Source organism: Crinia signifera, chromosome 1 (genome assembly GCF_055691185.1).
Source record: "Crinia signifera chromosome 1, ASM5569118v1, whole genome shotgun sequence".
In the NCBI taxonomy this organism is placed as follows: domain Eukaryota; kingdom Metazoa; phylum Chordata; class Amphibia; order Anura; family Myobatrachidae; genus Crinia; species Crinia signifera.
The window spans coordinates 317,952,182-317,966,097 of NC_139217.1; the positions used below are offsets into that span (position 1 = coordinate 317,952,182).

General features: G+C 41.6%; 1 pseudogene; it reads right to left on the minus strand.

Annotated features, from left to right (window-relative positions):
• Positions 1-12,930: 12,930 nt before the first annotated feature.
• On the minus strand, positions 12,931-13,049 carry LOC146038210 (5S ribosomal RNA; annotated as a pseudogene).
• Between the last annotated feature and the right edge of the window lie 867 nt (positions 13,050-13,916).

The following is a 13,916-nucleotide window of genomic DNA, read 5'->3' on the forward strand; positions in this document are numbered from 1 at the left end:
CATTGGTTATCAAACTTTCTTGAATCACGGTGCCCTACAGTAAGCATTTATTTCATGGCACCCCTAGGATGGAGGTTTATTATTGACATATTTGGAATAAAATTATTAAATTAAGTCAGGTAATGACATCCTTAACTGGTGTATTATGGCCATACACTAGTGCGATTTGGCCACTTTTCCCCTGATTTCGATGGATTGGGCAAAGAAAGTGGAGAGGAAAGTGCCCAAATCGCATGAAGGATCTGTTGGACTGGACCGCCTTCTGCAGCAGTGAATGGTATCACATGCGATATATCGCATGCAAAAAGACCTCATGCGATATATCGCATGCGATACTGCTGCTCGGTTCAAGGGAAATCTTATGCCACTTTCAATCTGAGTGTATGAGGGTTTCTGATTGTCCATATGTTTTTTTTATTGGAAGCCACTAGCACTGGTTTTGCCCATCTCTTTGACCTTAAATAATTAAATTTGATCCTGGACCATCAACCCAAGGCACCCCTGCAAGAGCCTTGCGATACCCTAGGGTACACACACACACACACACACACACACACACACACACACACACACACACACACACACAGAGTTTGGGAACCACTGGTCTAACCAGGAAAATATTGCAATACAAACTTATGTGGCCCTAGTGACATAAATGCATTGGTCTTTAGACTTTCCACTTAAATTACTAATGCACATATGGGGGTCATTCTGATTTACTAGGTAAGATGTGAAGCTTGCAGCTTACTGAGTCCCTGTGATGCTGCCCTGACGAATATCTGACTCCCCCGTATCCCCTTGCAACCATGCAAGGGAATACCTTAGGAAGACACATTCCCTCGCATGTGCCCGCAGCAGGAGAAATCATTCGATGGTCAGCGACCATCGAATGATTTCCCCTGCCTTCGCAAATATAAGTCAGTTGAGACTGACTTATATTTGTGGCCAAAGGCACATAGACAGAGCGTGCGGCTAATGTCATGTGATGTCAGCCACCCGGCCTCAGCATGCGCAAAGCCCGAACTTTGGGGCAGGGACCACATTTTGTTCACTGCGCGTGAACCAGAATCGGCCCGATATGTACTAAATGACTTCATTTCTGTTTACAAGTCACTGCTCTTTAATCAAAACAGCAATAATAAAGATAACCGTATGTTTGTTGTTGCACACATTTATTAGTCTGTTGGACACACACAGGGATGCACTGAAGCCATTCCACATCTTGGTTGTAGGGGACTTTACAATAAAAACAAAATGCATAAATATTAATACTAGCTGTACAGTGAAGAATATCAGAACCAGTACATAGATTGAGCCAAGTAATCAAAAGTGCTATATAAAGAAGGAATAAAAAACATTCGCTAAGCCTTTCAAGATTTCTGGGGAAAGTAGGTTAATTTCTTGTAATGCAAATCAGCAGTGCGCTGCCTGTTTGGTAGCTTGCTATGCCCAGCACGAATGGGATGCTAGGCACAGCACAAAAAATGATTCTGCAGCTAAAGAAGAATGGAATTCAAATGGCAAGATAAATGAGGACAGATAGGACTTGGTAACAAGGGGATTTGTATCTGGAACACGGTGGATTGTAATAGAAAATTCATATAAACATTTGGAATAACTTGTTAACATGCATACAATGTGAAAAGTCTTAAAAGAAGAGATAAAACCAGTGAAAAATTATGTCCTTTGTAACAATGTTAAAATAAATTAAATGAATTAAAATGAGAGCGAAAGCACTGGGCTTCACAGGTGTAAATGCAGGATTTTTAGAAGGGATTGCCACGCTAGAACCACCAGAGTGGGCTTTGCTACTATACATATTATTAGTTTGATCTCACTATATTGTTATTTTTTTTTATTTTATTTACAGTTTCTTATATAGCGCAGCATATTCCGTTGGAAACAACAGTGATTAAACAAACTGGGTAGATACAAACTGACATGAAGGTAGGAGAGCCCTGCTCGCAAGTTTACAATCTATAGGGATAATAGAAGGGATACATAAGGATAGAATTCCATAGCATGCCAGTCCCATCAGATTACAAGACAGTCCTGATGGGATGCAATTAGATATAAATGCTACTGGAAGTTGTGTGGGGGTTCCTGGGTATGATAGGCTTGCCTGAAGAGGTGAGTTTTCAGGGAACGCTTGAAAGTTTGGAGGCTAAAGGAGAGTCTTACGGGGTTATTCTGATTCCCTCGGAAAGGCACAATCACTCTCTAATGGACAAAACCATATGCACTGCAGGTGGGGCTGATGTAACATGTGCAGAGAGAGTTAGATTTGGGTGGGGGTGTACTTCAAACTGATATCTATATTACAGTGTAAATATAAAGCAGCCAGAATTTACCCTGCACAGAAACAATAAAACACCCAAATCTAACTCTCTCTGCACATGTTACATCAGCCCCACCTGCAGTGCATATGGTTTTGTCCATTAGAGAGTGATTGTGCCTTTCCGAGTGAATCAGAATAACCCCCTTAGTGTGCGTGGAAGGAAATTCCATAGGGTGGGTGCTGCCCGACAAAAATCCTGCAAGTGTAAATGGGAGCACCTCTAATTTTATAAAAGAAGTAGGTGCAAATGCCTATTTACATTATGATAGCGCCCACTATCCCCCTTGGAAAAGGGCATACCTAAAGGCCAACTACTATGATTGTACAGAAACTGTAGAAATAGGGACACGTTTGGAAAACAGGCAAAAGAGGAATAATGGTTTGTGGCATAATATGTAATAGACATTACCGTGTGTGGCATAATATGTAACAGGCATTATGGCATGTTGTATAATCTGTAATAGACATTACGGTGTGTGGCATAAAGTGAAATAGACATTACGGTGTGTGGCATAAAGTGAAAGAAGCATTACAGTGTGTGGCATAATGTGCATTATGGTGTGGCATAAAGTGAATTAAGCATTATGGTGTGTGGCGTATGCAATGGAAATTGTGATGTGTGGCATAAAGTTTAATAAAAATGATGGTGTGTGGCACAATGTGTAATAGGCAGTAAGGCTTGTGTGGCATAATATGTAAGGTGCATTACTCTATGAAGGTAAAAGAACTAGAGAGGGTGCTGAAACATACCATTGCCCTGGGCACCATGTCACCTAGCTACTTCTATGAAGGCTCATATTTATGTGTGACCAGTCTCCAGAGGGGGTGTGGTCAGCTGCCACAGAGGTTTGGCTAACGATTGGAGAGTGCATATTCTGGGCCCCTTGATATACATATATCAATATACATTTTGGTATGATGCATAATGTGTAAGTGGCTTCACGGTATGTTGCAAAATGAGTAAGGGGTATTATGGTGTAGTGCATAATGTTTAAGGGGCATTACATGGGGTGCATAATGTGTAAAGGGTGGTACAGTGTGTGGCATAAGAGTCTACTTTAGTCTACAAACCTTTTAAGCATTTCCTGAAAAGTCACCTCTTCAGGGCAAGCTTATACAATTTTAAAAACCCTTCATAACCTTCATAACACTTTCCTATACATTTACATCCCCATTGTACAGTCAAAACATATCCTCACTTGATGTCTCTGTCACTTTCACATCCACTTTCCCATCCAACAGTGCTGGGTCACTGTATGATACAGCCCACCGTTAACCTTTGCAAACTGGTGAGCCATTATGCAATAGATAACACCTTTCCTTGTGTATCAATGCCTATTTCCAAATAGATTGAAAGCTTGCGATCTTACAATCTATTTGCTTGAATTTTCTCTGCTATACAAGAACCTGTTAATACATAATACATTTTCTGGCAAGGCCACACCTACTGCAGTGAGCCAACACCCACTGCAGTGAGGCAACACCCATTGCAGTGAGTCATCGTCCTTTCTTAGGGCTTAATTCAGACCTGATCCCCCAATTGTGAATTTGCAGACAAAATATTTACTGTTTGCACTGGGAGCCATATTGTCTAGAGACAGCCCTGTACGGATGTGCGGGAGCCCCTGTCCCTGCCTGTGATACATTCACTCAAGTGGTACTTCAATGCAATCCTGGGCACTAATGCTGTGCCCAGATCATAATGCAAATCTTTGATACATAGACCTATTAGTGACTTCATTGATGCCCATTACTGACATATAGTTCATGAGTATAGCCCTGAGTGCATGATAATTGTTTTTCTGCCTGAGCTTTTTGACACATTGCAATAATCATTTACTTATGCACACCTCACAACTGTTTCCATTTTGGCAGGACAGTCACATTTTTTGTCCCGCCCATGGGCAACAGTGTCCCATGTTGGTGGTGGTGGTGGTGGGGGGGTTGGCCGGTTGGCAGTTGGGAACCATTCTCTCACTTGTTGCTCTGCTTAGCAGCAGCAGTGTATAGATGCTGTGCACATAAAGCATCTACACGGTGAGAAAGAGGGATAGGGGGCATGCCAGCAGCTCACAGATCACTGTCCATGCCCCTCACTGGGGAAAAATGGGGGTGTGCCCTTGTGTGAAGTGTCATGATCATGGCCACGCCCCTAGAAATTAGGTCACTCCCACTAACTTTGGTGCGCAAGTTTGTTTCTCCTAACCCCAGCAGAATTTGCAAGGTATGGGTATTGTCCGGGTACTTTAATATAAATTGTTCAAAACATTGCTGGTAAAAGTCAGAATGTAAGATAGAACACTGTGTTTGACCTATTTGCTGCCTTAGGAATGCAATTCAGTGGATCTGGAAATTTTGTATTTTCAATGTCACCTAAGCTTTGTGATTTGAACATTCTATTTCTTTTTAGTACAAAAATATGGAGTGCAATTAAGAGTGAATGAAAGAGGCAATTCAGGAGACTTCCTTATCACAAATATTTACAGTCAAAGTGCAACAATAACATGCAGTACTCTGGCAGATTGTAGGATTGAACAATGCAAACAGAAAGCATAGCAATACAAATACATTTATTAATATCCACGTCTGACTAGTTAAGTGCATCCGCAAAGTTGAATGTTGTTGGTGCTATACATTATTGAAGAAAATTTCTTTTGAGGGATACATTTTTTAAAAAGCTAAGTGAAAACTGAATCAACAAAGATACCCATGTGTGTGAAGAGGTAATACACGGACAATAGCATGTTTTAAATTGTAGAGTGAGAACTTTCAGCAATTCTTGTTTTATATATGAAAGTGCTCTATTCAAATGCCAGTTGTGAAAGCTGTGCTGATTGGTCTGCGCTAGATAAAATTATTTTGGATTACAGATGAGGGAAGTCTTGCAGGAATCCCGCTCACATAAAGGCTGTTTCATACACATCAAGAATTGTACCATAAAACTGCGCTTATAATATTATAGGTGCATAAATGTCTGAAACAATGCTAGACACAATTATATTTCATTTAATGAATTTATTGCAATGTGTGTACACAGCATAAGCTGCAAGTCCGTGAGTACCGCATGTCTCTATCTCTCTCTCTATATATATGCTTATGCTTACATAGTAGACAGACAGAGAGACGCGACTTTGCTTTATATCTGGGGTAATCTTGCAAACCACTGGATGAATTGTTATGCATTTTCGGCTTATGGCCAGCAGTTTCTTCCTTTGGGCTGTGAGCATAATGAGCATTTTCTAAGTAGGAAAGTAGCGTAATGTGTGATGGCATTGAAATAGGGGTATATTCAATGGTCAGGTTGAGGGGGGTTTGTACGGTGAGGATGGCTTTTTTTGGTGAAGATAAGCCATCCTCGCCACCCTTCCCCCTTACTGGCTGCTTGCCATATGCAATGTTCCGGGGAAATCCTCGCCGTCGGAGGATGGTGAGGATTCCACGAACGGAGAGGTTCGCCGCAAATGCAGTGTGCTCATTACATATAGCTGCGAGCCTCACCATTATGACAGCCGCGCTCGCCGTTCCCACCTAGTTTTTTAGAAACAGCGAGGTGGAAACGGAGAGTGAAGGGGGGGTGGGTTGAATACTGAGTTTGGGCTATGACGGTGAGCCTAAACGGCATTGAATTTACGCCATAATTTGTGATGGGCATTACGAGCTCTATTTGGCACAATGTGTATAAATGTCGCTATTGTGTGGTGTAATGTGAAAAACGGACACTGTGTGGTATAATGTGAAATGGTACTATTATGTGGCCATGCCCCTTTCCCACATAGCGGAGCTTTGGTGCGCACTATCCCTGTTTTTGCAGTCCTGGCTTGTTTTGCCGGTCCCAGTCAGACGCCCCCCCTTCACAGAGAAAAGCTAATTATCAGGTCAAGCATTTCTATTTGGGTTTAATTATGATAATAAATGAATTAAAGATTAAGATAATGCTAGAATCACAATCTGACTGGATCTGGACACCCTAATGTAATGAACTGCGTATGCCTTTGCTGACAATTATGCTATACTTCATGAAAACATGTAGGCTACATGTTGTGAGGTCTGTATGGCCCAGGGCCATGTCTGCTTAACTACTTATTTTCATTGCACATGGTCAGGGCACACTGGTCCTCCAGTTGTTGTGTCATGCCAGTCACTGCCTGGACAGGGTATGGTTTAACTAGGCTGCATAAATTTAGATTGATGACACTGAGTTGGGTGTATACTGGGACTTGATCATCCACATATGCAGCTTTGAAATGCTGGAAAACTGACAAACTGTCATTCAGATATTACCAGGTTTTTGTTCCAACCAGCTAGATTTGACAATATGTAGATGTATGGCCACCTTTAGTCCTGGGCTACACACAGACTTGCACACATTGGAAAAATCATTAGATGGGTAAAGGTTTGCAAATGGATTTGTGGCCATTTGCAGGCCAGCAATATTTTCACAAGCTGTTCTAAGCAATATGCAGGCTTGAATGGATTTCACTGTGGCAGAAACTTACAATACCAATGGCTTGCAAGAGAGTGGCACTATGATTGCATTTGTGTGCTAAGCTCTCAGGGCCTAATTCAGAGTTGATCACACTTGCAAAATCTTTCTCAACTGGGCTAAACCATGTGCACTACAGGTGGGGCAAATGTAACATGGGCAGAGATTAGGTGAGTTATTTTGTTTCTGTGCAGGGTAAATACTGTCTGCTTTATTTTTACACTGCAATTAGATTTCAGTTTGAATACACCCCACCCAAATGTAACTATATGGGATAAATTTACTAAGTTGGGCATTCTTTTGAAAATGGGATGTTGCTATGTGCAACCAATCAGCTTATATCTATCATCTTCTAGAAGGTGGTAATGATTAAAAATAATCAGATTGGTTGCTATGGGCAACATGCCATCTTCAATAGAATTCCCATCTTAGTAAAATTACCTCTCTCTGCACATGATACATTTGCACCACCGGCACAGGTGCCGATTCTGTGGGTGCTCAAGGGCTTGAGCACCCACGGAAATTCATGAGCACCCACTGGCCGCTGCTGGCCCGCCATAGTACTACTGCTGATCAATCAACGCGAATTGCGTCATTTTAGCCCCACCCCCTACTCGTGGACCCGCAAATCGCAGCGATTGTGTGGATTGGTGGCGGGGCTTGTCCCCACCCCCCGCCCTGCACATTTGGTTGTCCTCTCCGGGCTTCTCCCGGAGAGTGACATTAAAAAGTCGGCAAGTATGCTCCACTGCGCATGATCACACAGCGCATCCGGGGCACCTGCTGCAGCAGTGTGAGGAGGAGACAGCTTACCTGGTCCCTATCCCTAACAAGCGGAGTAGCCTGGCAGGAGCGGGACCACCCGGCATATTATCTAACGCCAGTGAGTCCTGTCAGCCTGACAGTGTCATGTCAGGCTTCTGTCAGCTTTTAATATCTGCTCACTGACCAGTGCTCAGGTCCAAAAATATCTTTAGCAACAGTAATCTGTGAATCATTTCTCATCCTAAACCTCAGGATGAGAAATGATTCACAGATAACTGTTGCTAAAGATATTTTTGTTCTATGAAAAATGGCTTTATCAGTCCTGACTGCCAAATGCCCACTCTAAAAATTAGTTTTTTTTCTACTCCTCATCTGGGGCCTTATTCTAGTTCACTCTTTCTGACAAAATCCTTCTTAGATGGACAAAACCATGTGCACTGCAGGTGGGGCAGATGTAACTTGTGCAGAGAGAATTAGATTTGGGTGGGGTTTTACTTCAAAGTGAGATCTATATTGCAGTGTAAATATAAAGCAGATAGTATTTTCCCTGCACATAAACAAAATAACTCACCTAAATCTAATTCTCTCTGCACAAGTAACATCTGCCCCCCTGGAATGCACATGGTTTTGTCCATCTAAGAAGGATTTTGTCAGAAAGAGTGAACTTGAATAAGGCCCCTGCTGGTTAGTACAACATTAATTCACACAATAAAATGTAGCTGAATGCAGTTGATGCATCACATACATCTATCCTCTTTTCATTTTAAATAGCCCTTTTAACCGCACCATGCTGTGGTGCTGCTCTGTCCCCGAATAGCACATACATGTAGCTCCTGTGTATTAAAATATGTGTCTACATTCAGCCAGATGTACCCTATCGCACAATTAGCTTCTGCGATCAACTGTGAATCAGGTCGTTAGTTACCATTATTTTCCCGCCAGTTGTTTCAGATTTTCTCCCTGATTGGGAAATTTCTGTGTAAATAAATCTGTAATTCCAATTTATTGTATTTAACCAACTAAACCAAAATCTAAACATGGATGTCTGCGAGCGTCAAGACTTTCTTATCAGCTACAAGATGGTGGATAGTGCATCTTCTTTGTATTATTCTAATTATTGCTATAGTCAAAACTCTGGAGTGTCCTGGGGTATTACAGATGGGGCTCTGCATCCCTGGCCTTCCCTGACACAGAGAGTATGCAGCATATCTGAAACGGGATGCGGTCAATTTCCCGGCGATCGGAATCCCAGCGTTCAAAATCTCAACGCCGGAATCCCGACCGCCGAAATCCTGACCGCCGAAATTCCGAAACGTTGTCCCTCCGTGGGTGTCCACGAAAATAAATTAGCGTGCCTAGCATAGCGAGGCCCCGAGCCCGCTCCGCTGCTGGCCCGCTGTGTGGTGAGCGCAGCGAGCCCAAAAGGGGGGGCTATCCATGTCCCCCCCTTGTTGGGATTTTGGCGTCGGGATTCCGGCGTCGGTATTTTGAACGCGGGATTCCGACCGCCGGGATTCCATACCGAATCCTCTGAAACATACACTTTACCTTTACTATCTTTTGTAAAACTAGCTATGTCAAGAGTAATTACTATGGCTCCGCTTTCATTATTTCTTTATGGCAAATGTACTAATAAAAAGAATATAACCATACCTGTGCTTTACACAAAGCTAGTTAGATGTGGGTGGTGCACCACTAATCATGTCCTTGTGGCATCATTCCCCATTGCCCTATCCACTTCACCAGTTAGTACTGGGGGTTGCTATGTTCCAGGAGAATTGCCCACAGATGTGGTAAACTTTCTCTCTAAAGCCCCATAGGCAATATAATGAGTGATAACGCACATGTTGGTACTTCTGAGCAAAATTTTAGATTATATTGCCTAGTATGTATGCTGTACCTGATGGCAGATGGGCGCTTCTGCTGGTCATTAATGACCCCATTCATCATCTGAGCATGCACAGACGATCGAGTGTATTGTTAATGAGATCCATGCTGCAGTATACAGCATGACCCCAGCTCCCCGCCGTCGCTCATCGTCCAATGGGCATCGGCAAGTGTGTATACCCCATCAGGTTCTCGCTGCCGGGAATGCCTAATATGTACAGACCTGAAGTACTGTATAACGCTGCTGGTTGTTGAAGCCCGGTACTGGATCCAATATATGGTGGACCCTCAGTCTTTTTGTCCCCCATATATTTAGAAACAGGATCGGTCCAATATCCCATCACTAAAAATCGCACCTAATTACATGTGGCCCCTGATTTTCGGATGACATCTGCATCTGACTACCACTTGTTCTTACGTAACCACCTGGGCATTTGAATATAGCATATCATTTGGCCGGATGGCCTAAAAACTACAAGGCATGTAAACAATACTGTCAAAACGGTTATGGGTCATAAGGTCGACAGAACTTAAGTCAACCACTATAGGTCGACAGTCACTAGGTTGACTCATGAAATAGGTCGACATGGTCATTAGGTCGACCATAGCATTAGTTCGACATGGAAAAGGTTGACATGAAAATGTCTACATAAGTTTTCATGTTTTTTGGTGTCTATGTCGACTTAAGTCGACATGGACACCGTATATGTGTACTGCATCTCATCGCATGCTTGGGGCACACTATTATATTCTCCCTCTATGCCCACTTGAATTGCAAAGTACAAAAAAACACCTTTTTTGAACAAAAGAAACCATGAAAAACCATGTCAACCTTTTTCATGTCAACCTAAAGCATGTTGACCTATTTCATGTGTTGACGTAATGCCTGTCGACCTAATGCTTGTAGACCTAGTGACCTCATCTCGAGAAAATGATTACTAAAATGTTATTGTGGTTGCTCAGTATGGGGTTTATTCTAGTTCATTCTTTCTGACAAAATCCTTCTTAGATGGACAAAACCATGTGCACTGCAGGGGGGCAGATGTAACATGTGCAGATAGAATTAGATTTGGGTGAGTTATTTTGTTTCTGTGCAGGGAAAATACTGACTGCTTTATTTTACACTGCAATATAGATCTCACTTTGTAGAAAAACCCCACCCAAATCTAATTCTCTCTGCACATGTTACATCTGCCCCACCTGCAGTGCACATGGTTTTGTCCATATAAGAAGGATTTTGTCAGAAAGAATGAACTAGAATAACCCCCTATATCTTACAATATTGTGGAAGCTGTCTGCACACAAAAAAAAAAACAAAAAAAAAAAATGGATTTAATCTAAGTTCTGTAAAATAAGCAATTAAGTTACATTTAAAACCCTACTGAATAGTTTTTTTCTACCAGAAAGTGATTCATTTAATTGCTTAATTATTCATTGTAACTCTTATAATAGACATTTTTAGCAGTCAATATTCTGACAATGAATATACCACACTTATTAACCTCACATCACAACCGCATGAATTGACTGTATACAGTACATACTTTCCTTTATTTCCTTGCTTCATTATTTGTTATCGCTAGGTGTGAAGAGGTTGTAGACAATTGTAGACTATAGTCAGACACTGATTTCTATCTACTGTTAGAAAAACATTTTATATTCACAACATTTTCCTAATGTTGCTCAATTTTATCAGCATTAGAGCTGGTGGAAATTCCATTAACCTATGAAGTTTTTGTTACAATATGGGTTACATAATTATGTTATATCAATCACAAACTTTCCAACATTTTAAAACCGTTTCCCGGAACACTTAGCCGCTGAGCGGTTGCTTCCATGCGTGTAACCAGCTATGCAATCTCAGGGGTTATTAGGTATTAGGACAATACAATGTCCATTCCGCCTTGTTTACAGAAAATATATATATTTTTTTGCATTTTAAATATATAAATATATATATATATATGGGTACAAGAGAGAAGGGACAATCAGCGCCAAGTATTACAACAGGTGAGTGCGAAACTAGATGCTTACTAAGAATAAACTGTTCCCCCTACTGGTATTAAGGGGTGTCTGCTCAGTTCCTACAAGAGACAGTGGTGTGCTGTCTCTATCGGTACGGGGTAAATGAGAAAAATATTTTAGAACCCGGCGCCTTCAGTTAATAAATATATATGTATAAAAGTAGGCTGTATGTTAAAAATAATAATACATTTATTAGGCTATGCAATGATACAATATATGACAATGGGGGTAGGGTATCTCGATAGAGTAAAAAATATACAGAAAGTTTTTACATATAAAAAGAGGAGTTAAAAAGAACAAAAAGTTTAAAAAAAATATATATATATGTATCAGGATATAATAAAAAACGTATATAGATAGATATATGACCAAAAGTTACGAATGCACAATAAGATCAAGGTAAAAGAAGTATGTGGAATCGCTTAGCTTTTAGTGTGGAGAGCAGTGAGTTCAGAAGTTGCCCGACATGTTTCGTCTCTGATAGACTTCCTCAGGGGGTGGGGACAAGATGGAGGGTGCAGGTATTTATGTACATAAGGAAATTGCGTCACTTCCTGTATTTAGAAATTCAATTAGATTGATAATAAGCTAAAAACAGGTAATTTCATATGGTTATGCTAAACGCCAACCATATATCGTAGACCAGTAGAAGAGAGGGTTGTTGTGTGAGTCTAGGACAGTAACAAACACATATATACACATTATGATCGGGATCGCGGTATAGTGGGGCGCGACGTCATTTCCGCCCCACTTCCGCCCCGCGTCCGGCATCGTTGATGTCTAAGTGCGCATGCGTCTCTAGGGTGTTGCGCTTAGGATCCTAGCTCCCTGCGGCTTCACGTATTGGATGGTAGCTGACGTGTTTCCTGCGTCTGGAACGCTACGTCGGAAGTCCATTTCCTGGCCTTTGAAACGCATTGCGGCTACTGGTGTTACGTGCGTGGTGGCTTCCCGGTATTGCCATGGTGACGAATCCTCCCAAACTTTATAGATATACGATATACGTTCGGGCTAGATCCGCCTCATATGTAGTTGATACACTCATAGCAAGGATGGTTTGGGGATAGCCATTTTTATGAGAGAGGAGACAAGGAAAAAATATTAGTATATAAGCAATAATTGCGCTGTTCAAGATGTTTGTAAGATCATTAAAAAGGGGTATGAAAACATGACTATTTTGGATATACTCCTAAACATACGCATAAGGTCATTTCTCAAAATTGCCTAATAAGTGTGCTCAGAAACACACTGGCCCAATTTCCGGATATGGGCTTTCAGAGGTGAACTTTAAAAATATATATATATGTATAACACATTACTGTACTAGAGGTGGATACAGATCCTACGTACATGTGAATCATATAACAGGGCTGGAAGGGTATGCCAGTGATAGTGTTGATTTCCTTTACATACATGTCATACCTTCACCATTTTATTACAGCACCCAATATTCCTAGGAGGTTCCCCTTCCTAGTACTGGTCGGGCCCAACACTGCTTAGCTTCCAAGATCGAACGTGGTTGGGCGGTACCAGTGTGGTATGGCTGTAGTGTGGTTAGTGGTAATATGGTCGACATAAAAGGATTCCACTAGCTGAGATTAAATTGAGTGGAAGAGAGGTGGGCAAAGATATACCCTAAGGTTGATTGGAACATACCGGACCTTAGATGGTATAAGGAACGGGGTACAGATGCCCGCAGTGTGGTCTGGGATCTCTTTGCTGGGACATCGGGAAGAGTTTCAGATGTTACAGGAAAGGTGCTATCTCATAGCTGTCATTAAATCCTTCCGGATGAAGGGTATTTAGTTCGAAGATCCAGAACATTTCTCTTTTTGATAGTAGATTTGACAGGTCTCCACCTCGTTCTCCTAGTGCGACCAGTTCGATTCCTTTAAACTTAAGTTGTTCTGGATCCGCATTGTGATATGCTGAGAAGTGTTGGGAGACTGCATGTGTTTGGACTTTGTTCTTAATGTTTCTAACATGCTCCTGAATTCGGATTTTTAATGGTCTTTTTGTCTTTCCCACATATTGTAAGTGGCAGGGACATTCCAGAAGATAGATGACAGATGATGTGGTACAGTTTATGAAATGTTTTATCTTGAACCCCTTAATTTGTCTTTATTATGGAATGATTTCCTGTTCGGGTGCAGCAGGCGACAGATGATACAGTGGCCACATTTGTAGCTCCCTATGCATTTTGGCATACTGGTTGTATGTTGGGTTTCATTTCTTAGCATGCTCGGTGCCACTAGGTCTTTAAGATTTTTGCTTTTTCTATAGACCACCTGTGGACGTGTTGGTAAACTGTTTTTTTAAAACTGGGTCCATCAACAGGATTCCCCAATGTTTATTAAGTGCTGCTTTTATGTTCTTCTCATGGCAGTTGTATGTTGTGACGAATTTGATTCCTGGGGT